Source organism: Pinus tabuliformis, chromosome 7, assembly GCF_031772625.1.
Source record: "Pinus tabuliformis cultivar Carrire ecotype Pingquan chromosome 7, CPIR1, whole genome shotgun sequence".
Lineage (NCBI taxonomy): Eukaryota > Viridiplantae > Streptophyta > Pinopsida > Pinales > Pinaceae > Pinus > Pinus tabuliformis.
In genome coordinates this window covers 496345933-496358612 of record NC_142293.1, presented here as the reverse complement: position 1 = coordinate 496358612, position 12680 = coordinate 496345933, and the positions used below count along the sequence as shown (strand labels likewise).

Genomic DNA, 12680 nt, shown 5'->3' with positions numbered 1-12680 from the left:
GTATTTACCTCTACTAGATTTTCCTGTGACTATATAATTATGTCATTATCTACCTTACAATTCCTTATCTCTTCCTTTAATCTTCTCAGTGTCACTGCCAAATCAGAAGAGTTCCAAACACCATACTGCTCTTCAGATTCATAGGGAAAGTCTTTCTAGTAAACCATCTTGTTAGCCATTTGATGTTTCTTCCTGAAAGGTATATCATGTCAGCTAAACCAAATCACAATAAACCAACGTACCTTAGCAATACTTGGGGAGGATACATTGTCTGCAAGATCAACAAATCAGCATGATACATGCATAACATAATCATAACAATATATAAAAATAGTAAATAATCATATAACCATGCAACTGTCATTCTAACTAGGGTCCAGTACAACCTCATGCATGACAACATCCACTACATCATGTTACACTTGGTCACATGCAAACATGAAAATGCATAAGCATTACATAACCATACATACCATGACCTTATGCATGATGACATAAACCGTACCATTGTATGTGGACCATGCACAACCACAATGTAGACAATACACCAGCCTACATGCGGATAGCACTCAAGCACAAGTACGGGCCATTCCCACACATAACACATATAATCAAGCATAAATGAACAACACTCGTATGTAGCATCATGTAACCCAATACACAAGAATGATACATATGACCAAACATACAAGAATGTAACCAAGCAACCACATGATACATGTAAGTGATATATAACAACACATAACCAATCATATACTCACAACGATGCATCCCACAAAAGCACGCTAAGTTCCACATGATGACATCACCACAACAATGATCAATACAATGCAATTGTAACAACATATGGAATGCAAGTGTGAGAGACTTACTTGCAATTGACATGCATGCATGACCAACACATAGCCCATTAGGTCTGAGGGGTGAACCATGCTCTGATACCACTCTGTAATACCCTCCTCCCACATCTACCCAAACAACCGACCAACTGAGGTAAACATGCGACGAGAGGCCACTATGATATGATTCAACCTCCTAAGTCACATTAGGGAAGCAAAACTAATGGAAACACACCATACAGACATTCAACATCATCAACATAACCCTCCGAGGGCAAGTCAAACACTCAAATAGCCTGTCCTTGGGCCCCACTCTTGTTTTAGGTCTCTTGGGCCATAGTCGCTCTCATGCTATGGGCAGGGGAGCAACCAGAAACCTAAAGTCGCTCTCACAAGCATGCTTGCCAACGACTGTGGACCCGAATTTTCAATGTTGTGCCAGCGACCTCGGGACCCCTACTAGCCATGACAGGAATTTCGTCAAACATATTGAAAATGTGTAATCTGCAGGTGTAATTGACAGTTCCGAGCATAGGGGTCACATACTTTGCTGAGAACCTCTAAGTACCATTGATACCTCAATGCATCAACTGCCATCCCATCCATTAGGTCATAGATACATTGACCATTCAATTATAAGTAAAAACATGACAAGAGCCACACATGGCCGCTGTCATAAAACACATACATAACCAACATAATAGCAACAGAAAATACTTATGAAAGTACAACCATCTAGGCCACATATAATCCATCAAAATACTCGTATAAATACAAGGAGAAATAACCTTTCATTAATGAAGCAAAATCCAAACCCGGGATGAGACTTCCATGGTCCACCCGACTGTAGAATGGCTGATCCAAATCTCTCTTCATCCATTCACCCTTGTGCCATATTCCAAGCATGAATGTGAGATCTCATAGAACACATCAATCAAAACTCATTTAGGGATTCCAGAGGCCATCCACCTCAACCCATCAAACAATGATTCCACCCCATGGTCAAACATCACAAAACCATCATTAGATTGGTCTGGATCCAAGCCTTTCAGGGCTTCCAGAGCATTTGTCCAACCAAGGCTTCTAGAACTAGTAACTCAAACCACAACTTATATAGGTTTCCAGAGCGTTTGTCTAACCAAGGCTTCCAGGACTAGTAACTCAACCCACCAAGGGCTACCAAAGCATTTGTCCAACCAAGGCTTCCAGGACTAGTAACTCAACTCACCAAGGGCTACTAGAGTGTTTGTCCAACCAAGGCTTCCAGGACTAGTAACTCAACCCAAGTTATTACAGGGCTTCCAGAGTGTTTGGTCAACCAAGGCTTTCAGGACTAGTAACTCAACCTAATGTAAGGAAACATGAGAACCAACTAGAAACAAACAATGAAAGTAAACACAAAATCACCACGGCTATCTAGGAAATGGCAAGGCTAGGTAATCCACTGTTGATCCAGGCAATCTTCCATGCCAATGATAGATCACAACCTAGAAACCACATACATATGCCATGCATGCCAAAACTAGTGAAGAAATCATACATGCAACTCGATACCTTTAAGAAAATCTGATGTGGCTGCTAATCCTGATGTATCCTTGTGCTTTCCTACCTTTCCTTTGCTTTCTTGCTCCAAGAATCCATGTATGCCACACCCTCCAAGAGTGCTCCAAGAAAACTCTAAGTATCCAACAGTATGAGAGAGAGAATAACGAGGGAGAGCTCCAACACTGAACTGACCAAAAGGTTACCAACTAATCCCAACTAATCCTCAAAATCCTTTTTATGGATGAGGCCTCTATTTTTTTCATTTTCCTTTATTTTCCTTCATTTTCTTCCTCACATGCAACCTGTGACCTTTCACTAGCCTTTTTTCCTAATTTCCATTATTTTCATAAAGAAGTGTGTCAAAAATGTCATTTTGTTTTTCCAAAGACTTATCCATTGCCTTTGCCAATTTCCTTACCCATAAACAACCAAATGAATACCCCCTACGATGTCTTACCCAACAATGAGCTTGAAATAAGTGTCCCATCAACAGTGGTTAGTGTTTTTTACTTTTATTCCATGGAATTTTCACGAGAGAGGTTACAAATCATTTCATATGATCCTTATTCATATAACTACATGATACATTTCATGTTATTAAAATTTAAAAAATCATTGAAAAATAACTAAATATAGCTTTATTTCAAATTATTATTGTTAGTTATAAAAGAATGAGTATATAAATTAAACATATATACATTTTTAAAAACATTGATTATGATTCATAATTTACCATCACTTTATTATGGAGATTCATAATTTGTAAATAGGCTTTGTTCTAATACCATGAGCTAATACTATGGCTTATTAATACTCCATGTTAGAAAAATCCATATATCATTTCATATGACATTTGTTCACATAATTATTTTTTAATTAATAAATTTAATTAAAAAGACAAAGGAATAACTATTTAGGAGATAAATTTCAACCTTTGATTTGTGTATATTATTAAGAATATTCTAAAAGTTAAATCCCTACCATAAACCTAATACTTCTTGATAGTTAAATTAAACTTTTGAAAATTTTATTCCAAAATAAACATTTATCAACATAATTTGAAATTGTTATTTTTCCAAATTATATTAAATGGATGTTTATATTAAATCGCTTGAATGAGTATTTCTCACCAAAATCTGGTCCTCTTTTTTTTTGTTCACCAGAAAATCTGACTATTGGAACATTTGAATATTTTTATTGATGGTGGAAATGGATTGAACACCATTAAAAATGGATTAGTCTTTAAGTGCAAGTTTTTGGTGTTTTTGGTGGATTTCTGGCTGGAATTTGGCAAAAAAATGTGTGGCAAAATCTCTATTTGTGTTGCTTAAACTAGTTTTTTGACTACATATATAGGTTCAGCACCCTTAAAAACCTCTGGGACACTTCGATTGTGAAGAGTTCACCTGTCAAACTTGCGATTTCAATGAATCCTTGCCGGATTCTGACAAATTAGATCGGAAAATAAATCAGAAAACTTTCCAAAAAGTCCACTTAGAAATTGTTCGGTTAAAAACCCCTCGAGCACCAAAAACGGCGAAGCTTAACAACTATAACACTTTGATTGTGAAGAGTTCACCTATCAAACTTGTGATTTCAATGAATCCTTGCCGGATTCTAGACAAATTAGATCGAAAAATAAATCAAAAAACTTTCCAAAAAGTCCACTTAAAAATTGTTCGATTAAAAACCTCTAAAACACCCAAAATCTTGAAGCTTAACAACTATAACTGAAATTTCCAAAAAAAATCACCAAATTTTACAAAAATTGTGCCAAAATTTCTAATAATTTCTAAACAAAAACTTCACCTCCTTAAACTACGCAAAAAAAAAATTTAAGTTTACTTAAACGAAAGGAGAGTTCTTCAGTTATAACGGGAAATATTCTTTTCTGAATTTTTCTTCTTCAAAACGAGAGATTTTCATTGGTAATGTCGACTAATTTTATTGTTCTTTGTGATATGTAATTTTATAAATTATATATTTTATAAATCAATTATCATTTATTTATTATTTTTGAATTATAATTTTGGTTATTATTAAATCTTAGATTTATTTGATTTAAATATTTTCTATAAATTAGAATAATATTGATTTAATCTATTTTTGAATTATAATTTTGGTTATTAGTAAATTTTAAATTTATTTGATTTAAATATTTTCTATAAATTAAAATAATATTGAATTTTTTAGATTAAATTGGATAGAAATTTTGTTAAAAAATAATAATTTAGTTAATGACAATTTATATATATATATATATATATATATATATATATATATATTTTTAACTTAATATTATTTAATGATGAAAAGTTTTTTTTTTTTATCATTGGGTTTATTTTGGGCGAGTTGTCTTTAGCGGGAATTTTTAGAAATTTTTCCTGTGGATTTTTCTGGTTTAATTTCTCTAAAATCTAGCAAAAATTCATTGAAATCACAAGTTTAATGGTAACTCCTGCACAATAGAAGTGCCCTAGGGGTTTTCCAGGGTGCTGCATCCATATATATAGCCAAAAAATTAGTTTAAACAACACAAATCAATATTTAACTACAATTTTTTCCGCCAAATTCTGACACCAGAAATTTCAAAAAATCACACTAAAAACAACTCTTATTTTGAGCCTTTGTTGCACCTATTCAATCACTATATCAAAATATTAATCTGAACTTTGTCCAATAAAAAAAATCATTTTATTTTTCACCATTAAATCTAAATCTAACTCTTTTGAAAATTTTAACTAATAAAATTTACGGCCATTTTAAAACCATTGTCATTATTCAAATTTTGAAAACATAAATAAATCACAACCATTTATTCATATATTCAATAATATTGGTTTAACCTTAAACCATTGTATTAATCTTCTCTCCTTTTTCTTACCTAAATTCTTTCCAAAAACAATATACATGGATAGACTAGCTCCTCTTAGGGTTGCGGCTACCAGGTTGGAAACTACGCCAGCTGTGATAGAGGCGCTCTCTCAACGGCCAGTTAAAACCAGATAAGAACTACCCGAAAGTCCAAAATTAGCTTTACAAACATATAAATGCCTCAAAATTTGATTCAAAAGCACCTTTCCGAGAAGCAATTTGATTCACCAATAGACTCCATTTTCAATAGATATTGATTTTGCGTCTCCAGAATTAGCCAGCCAATCAGCTAGTGATACCAGGACCTTAGCTTCCAAAACAGTTATTGTTCGTTTCACATTTTTTACCCAATAAATTATTATATTAACCTTAAATATTACATGTACAATCTTATACTATAAATTATTGGTATGGAAGAGATGTCTAATGTAAATAGAAGAGAGGTGTAATATAAGAAAGATTGTATGTCAATATATTTTAAATATTTTATTTTAATTTTATTTTATAATATTTTTTAATTTAAATCTGAAAACGTGATATTTATGATAAACTTATAATTTAATAATATTTATAGCGTGGATATTCATCTCCATAACAAACCAAAATTAATAAATTGAAAAAATATAAAGTACAAAATTATAGGCAAAATTTAATAGATTAATTAAATATAAAAAAATACAAAATTCATCCCCATTTTACCTGATCTTATTTTATAAAAGAAAAATTAACGAACAAAAATTAATAAATTGACAAAATATAAAGTACAAAACCATGAGCAAAATCTAATAGATTAATTAAATATAAAATACAAAATCATCCGCTATACCATGGAAGATAACGCTTTTCTCAAAAACTACTTTAACACAATTAAATCTAATGATTAAAAATGAATGATTTAGTAATTTATTGACTTAATTGATATTTATATATGATATTTAATTTAATAGAAAATAAACTAGCATTTGCACATGATGTTGTAAAGGAAACGCCGTAAGGCATAGACTAGAGAGTAATGCATAGAGTGGGGAAGAATAACGACATGTGAATGGACTTTGTAAATGAAGTGACCAGTGCGTGTTTAATCACAATATTGGGAAAATTTTTTCTATAACATAATTTCTAAACAACACTTTTCATTATACATTTCAACTTTCTATAAAAAAAAAACTGACTAAATTGTAACCTTTATTTCAATTTATTATCTTATTATTAATTATAAAAAAGAATAAATAGATAAAGTAAACATACATATATTTAAAAAATATAGAACAAGATTCTTAACTTACCATCACAATCATAAATAATTAAATTAAAATCTTAAAACTCTATTACTTTTTATAATTAAATTAAAAATCTAGACCGTATATAAAAAATTCACAACAAACTAAGTATATAAATTAGTGTGATACACCGGTTACACCAAGCTATTGAAGTTTAATAGAGTAATTCTTAGAGAAAAACAACATATTTATTTTTGAATAAATTTTTCTCACTAGTTAGTTTTTTAAAATTTTAAAAACAAAGTTGCATCAAACAAAGTATATAAATTAGTGTGATACACCGGTTACACCAAGCTATTGAAGTTTGATAGAGTAATTCTTAGAGAAAAACAACATATTTATTTTTGAATAAATTTTTCTCACTGGTTAGTTTTTTAAATTTTAAAAACAAAGTTGCATAATCAAATGCATCGATCAATATAATTCGATAAATATATGACAATGAAAAAAAATAGAAAATTGACTTAAATACGGAATGCATCTAGTGTGTGCTTACCACTATATTCACGTTACTCAATTATTAGTCCCTGCCCTCAGGCATGGACTATAGTAATCGTTCGCGAGCTATTTAGCATTAATTGACCTGCTTTTGATGCCCGGTCATCAACTATATACCAAGTTTTTTGAAGACATATTTATAAATCACGTTATTTGGCCTCCTCCCGAGGACCTAACGTAATCCGAAGCTAATCCGAAGCTAAACCATATGTTAAAGCAATTAAGTGCGGTGCATTTTCAGCTAACCGTCACGGGTGTATGGTTTTAATGCTAGCATTACTTCTGGCGGGTATGCAAAGGTGGTGTTCCCTGTTACAATGTACGCGCTCTGTGGAAAGGTCCTGCCCTACACCCGTGTCTTTGTGCATGCCCTGCACCCGTGTCTTTGTGACGTCGGCCCACTGCATCTCATTAAATACACTGCTACCCTCCTTTGTCACCTTGCATTGTGATTGTGACTCCGGGGATTTTCGGTTTTTCTTTACAATCTGCGAGCAGCAGGGTTTAAACTGTGTACAGAGGCCGCCGTATTAATATTGCTGGTATTTGCAGAATAACGTTTTCTGGTAAGTTTGTGTTTTCTTGAACCTAAATTCATTGCAAATTTGATGTATTTGCCAAGAGCAGGGTTTAAACTGTGTACAGACGCCGCCGTATTAATATTGCTGGTATTTGCAGAATAACGTTCCAAACTTGCTGTATTTGAGCTCACTGCAAGTAGTGACAAACTTTTCTCTGGCTCGCTAATATTCCTGGTCCTTGCGATTTTAATAATTTATGTTTATTATTCAAGCTTTACATGGTCTATTGTTCAAGCTTTTCATAACAGTATGCTTAGTAACCCCAAACTTTATAGGAACTGTACTTATCTACATTCTTGTTTACATTCTTGTGTGTATGGAAAGCAAGTTGCAGTACAGATGGAGTTTACATTTCCTTGCACGCTATTTTAATGTTTATGTAGTTCATATTTTGTTTCTATGCTCGTGATTAGATTAGATTGCACTATGATCAAATTGGGTATTGTGGTAAGCCTTCAACCTTGAAGCAACTCGCTAGACAGAGCTCAGATTACACTTTACCTGGACTGTGGCAAACTGTAACATTTGGGATCTGTGGCTTAAGCTTGCACTACCTCGGCACTGTGGCAACAGACCTACTCGACACTGTGGAGGATTGTGAAAGGTCTATCAACTTCAGACTGTTGCAGACTTAAAGAGGAGCTCCATTTTGGACTATAGCAGACCTGTGGCACCTCAGACTCCAGAATTCGGACCTGCTTCTGTTGCAATTGGAACCGAGGCCTTCAAACTTGTAATCTCGAATCAGCAGCTTAAACATGAGAGGACTGTCTATTTTCGCTCTGTGGAGACTAGCCTGTGGTAGCTCAGACAAACCTGAGGAGTCACCTGTAGCAGCTCGGATCTACCTCTAGTGTATGATCTTGACCTTGGAGCATACCTTTCAAGCTTGGCCTTATGCAGTGAAGCATTGTTGAAGCTTGGAGCAACATTGTTAGAGCATCATTGAATGCAATCTTTAAGCAATTATAGACATTTTGGGATCTCTTGCAGAAGAGCAGTCTTGGTCAAGGAATGAACAGACCTTAGCTGTTATAACAGACATTGAAGTAGGCAATCTTGAAGTGTCTTTGAAGAACCTTTTACAGATCTGTTGAAGGATATCCTTCTTCCAGTCTCCGTTCATCGAGGGCATTTTCCAGTTCTTCTGCCAACATTGACGGGTTGCGAGCTTGCTTCAAGATTGTGGGTGATCCCGCAGAAGAGAAGTATCTATACGAAGGGCTAAAATAGACCCAACCATGGAGGGAAAGCCCTTTTGCAGGTCTGGAGAGCCATGTTTCACGTCTGGAGAGCCATGTTTCAGGCACAAGTGTTGCAGATTTGCAGAGCCATGCTGGTTCTCATGGCCTTGTTTCGTACAAACACGTTGCTGCATGCATGTCGATCACATGTCTCCTGTGTAACGTGTGGCCTCGTCGTGAAAGTTACACGAACAGATTTTATAAACATATTTATTTTATAAAAACTATGTTCAACGGTTGAAAACTTTATCTTAAGTGCAAATGTAACCTAAACAATTTTTGAATTTATACTTTTTCGCAGGAATGAACTTTTACAATCTAACAGCAACTGGGAAAAATATAACCAAGTGATCGCAGCATAATTTCATTTCATTTGAAACTTGAAGGTGTATAAACATATTTATTTTATAAAAACTATGTTCAACGGTTGAAAACTTTATCTTAAGTGCAAATGTAACCTAAACAATTTTTGAATTTATACTTTTTCGCAGGAATGAACTTTTACAATCTAACAACAACTGGGAAAAATATAACCAAGTGATCGCAGCATAATTTCATTTCATTTGAAACTTGAAGGTGATCTTGATCTTATGCGGTGCTAAGAATATCTGAGTGTAAGTCATACTCCCTTGCAAATACAATACAAATGGGCCTACAATCCGCAGAAATATATGCATCGTTTTGTTATAAATTATATAATGGTATTTATCATGCAGAACGGTTAAAAACATTTTCATTAGTGTAGGGTTTTATCTTGTAAAAAGAAAACAACAAGACAGGTAGACCTGCATAATGGACAGATGCCACACGGTTCATAGCAAAACAATTTCATTATATCTATGTTCAATTCAGCAAATTAGCGATTTTTATGGTTGCGTGTCTTTCTGGAACTGCTTTCTTTTGTACAGGCACTCGTCATATCAATCGCCCTGTTACTATCTAATTCCCCTATCGAGATCTCCCTCTGCATTAATATATCACAGTCGCGTATTTTTTTTTTGGCTTTGACGTGTTTGCTGAGGATCAATTTGCAGGTTGAACTTAGTGCAGGGACTCGCTGCTTCGCAGCCTCTCTTGTTAGATCTAGTTATCTTCTGATATGCCATGTCTGTGGTCTTTGAGTTCACCATTGAACAGATGTGTTTAAGCAGATTGGAAAGGAAGTTTCCACTGTACTTTTTATAAAGCAGCTGGAAAACAATAGAAATACACATGCCAAATACAAATGAAACTATTTGGATCTAGATTGCAAATAAATGCATCTGCAGATTTTGTAAATAAAAGACTAAAAGAAAATATACCTGGGAAATAAAATACAAATTTGAAACAAGAGTTGACTGCAGAATAATTGGCATGTTTGAGGTATAGAATAACTTGATAAGATATGACCCCTGCTGCCGACGTGCATTCTTTGACCTCATAGAGAAAACAACATGAAAACCTTGGAAGTATATTACAATGAGAAAAACCAACACTGTGGCAAGCAAGTTGGTGACATTTGGTAGATTCTGCCTATAAAAAGCTTCTCGCAGCCTTGTCAGTTCTGGTTATCAGCAAATGGAACAATGCAATGATAGCTCCCTCAAACTCTGCACCTCGTCCACTATTAATTGTTACAGGACTAAATGCCTTCCATATTATGCTCTCACTGCAATTTCACAAGAGAAAAATCAAATTATGAAGATTTACACAGAAGCCAAACCAGACAGTTACTGTACTTTTACAAATACCGCCACCTACAAGTTCTTTAGAAAGAGTAGAACAAAATAAGAGCGAAAGGAAAGAAATATTTTGTATTTGATAATAGCAGTTTATGAGTTGGCAACACGGTACAACATTGACCACAATGTGATGTGATAAAAAAAGGCTCGGAATATTCAATGACCTAGTTTCAATTATGAAAGAATGGGTTGGGTTTCCAAATGAACTCACAGATGACTCACACTTGCTCTATTTGGAGACTTAAGAAGAAATCACAAAACTAGTGGATCATCATAAAACTCAAAATCAATGTCATGAAATTAAAAAAATAGCAACAATACTTACAACAGTACCCAATCTTCACGAACACTATTATCCACCTCGATTATCTTGGATCCTGCCAAAAGTTTCATTACTAGGTCCGAGGTAACAATTGGGGTGATACCAAGTTCCATAACAGTTCCTTGATTAGAAGCCATAATTACATGCATCCAATAGAATGGATCCGCACCAGTTGCTGAATGTATTCCATACAGAGGCAACTGACAGCATACGAGAAAGATGAAAAGGGAGATTACAGTGTAAAGAACCTTCTCCCTAAAGGGTACTTTTCGTTCAGCGGTTTAGACTTCTGGTAAGATTGAAAGAAATGGTTTCACAAGGTGCAGCACACGAAACCCACCGCTGGGCATTTTTCCTTCTCCAAAGAACTGTTGTCATGTAATAACATAGTTACCATGCGATGTCAGATCCCTCTCAAAAAAATACCCAGGAATATTACATTCTATAATCATTGCAGTATTTACTATTAATAAAAGAAACTACAAGAATATAAACCCCAGTTGATTTATGCTAAAAATAGCAGTCATACCCCAAACAAAAGCTGGACTACTGCGACACCCAGAAACAAAAAATCCGGTGATATCTACCAAACCCAGACCAAAACCTCGGCCATCTCAGAGAGGCACTTTCGAGCAAACGGAAAACGCTCGAGAAAACAAAACTCTCATTACCAGTGTGAAAATCGCCATCGAAATCCTCTCTCAAGCATTAGCAAGTAATGCACATGCAAGGGGGGTAAGAGTACAATAATACGATACATACCTTGCAAATTTGAGCCTGGAAAACTACTGATCTGCTGCAAGGGATTAGCAAGGGATTAGCGATCTGCAATAGATGCGTGCAAGATCAAGTTACAAACAGGTAGAATTAACGAAAGAAGCGTACCTGAAAATCTGAAGAAAAACCTTGTTTATGAAGCAAAATATTATTGATTTAATAAGTTAAGTCGATTGACGGTTTATAAGGAAGATAGTTGACAGTTATTGCAGGATCCAACGACCTAGTAACAACCATCATGGTTGTCATTGTTCAATTCAAATCAACGGGTAATGATTACCCAATCGTCTAACAACAAAATCAAATGGCACATATTTTGACATGAAAGCAGTTTGGGGAGTTCATTTCAAAGGGAAATGCCTTATGGAGTAAAAATTCATAATTTCATAATATTTTCAAAATCAATTAAGATTAATAAAAAATAACTGATTTTATTGCAAGTAGTTAAATTCACTATCAAAATTTACATAGTAATAAATTTATTATACAAAATATAATATGTGCCATGTCCATTAAATTATATATATATATATATATATATATATATATATATATAAGACTTTAACAATAATTATAGTAACTAATATATATGAAAGTATTTCAGAGGTATTTTAGGGTGCATGATCCATTTATGAGTTTAAAAGTGTATTTTAAACTACAAGAAGTCACAATCTTTGCTAGAAATTGTATGATAGATTCCAGCCAAAAATCCATTCCTCTATTAATTAGACTACATTGATTAAATTTAAAATATTAAATTTATATTAATTTACAAGTTTAAATTCCATGAATTAAAAATTAATAATTATAAAAATAATAAACAAATATTATTATTTTTTTTCAAAATTTTCAATATAAATTACTATTAATATATTATAATTTATATTAATTTATAAAAATAATATTTAGCAAACAAAACACTAATACTTAAGTATATTTGAGACAGAATAAAAATAAAAATTATACTATTTTTAAAATGGGCCTAGATCCATCTTAACT

The 12680-nt window shown here is 33.5% G+C and overlaps 1 long non-coding RNA gene and 1 pseudogene across 1 annotated transcript; one reads left to right on the top strand and one right to left on the bottom strand.

Moving 5' to 3' along the window:
* The first annotated feature begins 7392 nt into the window (after positions 1 to 7392).
* LOC149248204 (uncharacterized) lies at positions 7393 to 8746 on the top strand. Its single transcript, XR_016266656.1, has 2 exons — positions 7393 to 7602; positions 8031 to 8746. It is a non-coding gene; the product is annotated as an uncharacterized LOC149248204 (long non-coding RNA).
* A 48-nt stretch (positions 8747 to 8794) lies between these two features.
* Positions 8795 to 11254, bottom strand: LOC149248203 (uncharacterized; annotated as a pseudogene).
* Between the last annotated feature and the right edge of the window lie 1426 nt (positions 11255 to 12680).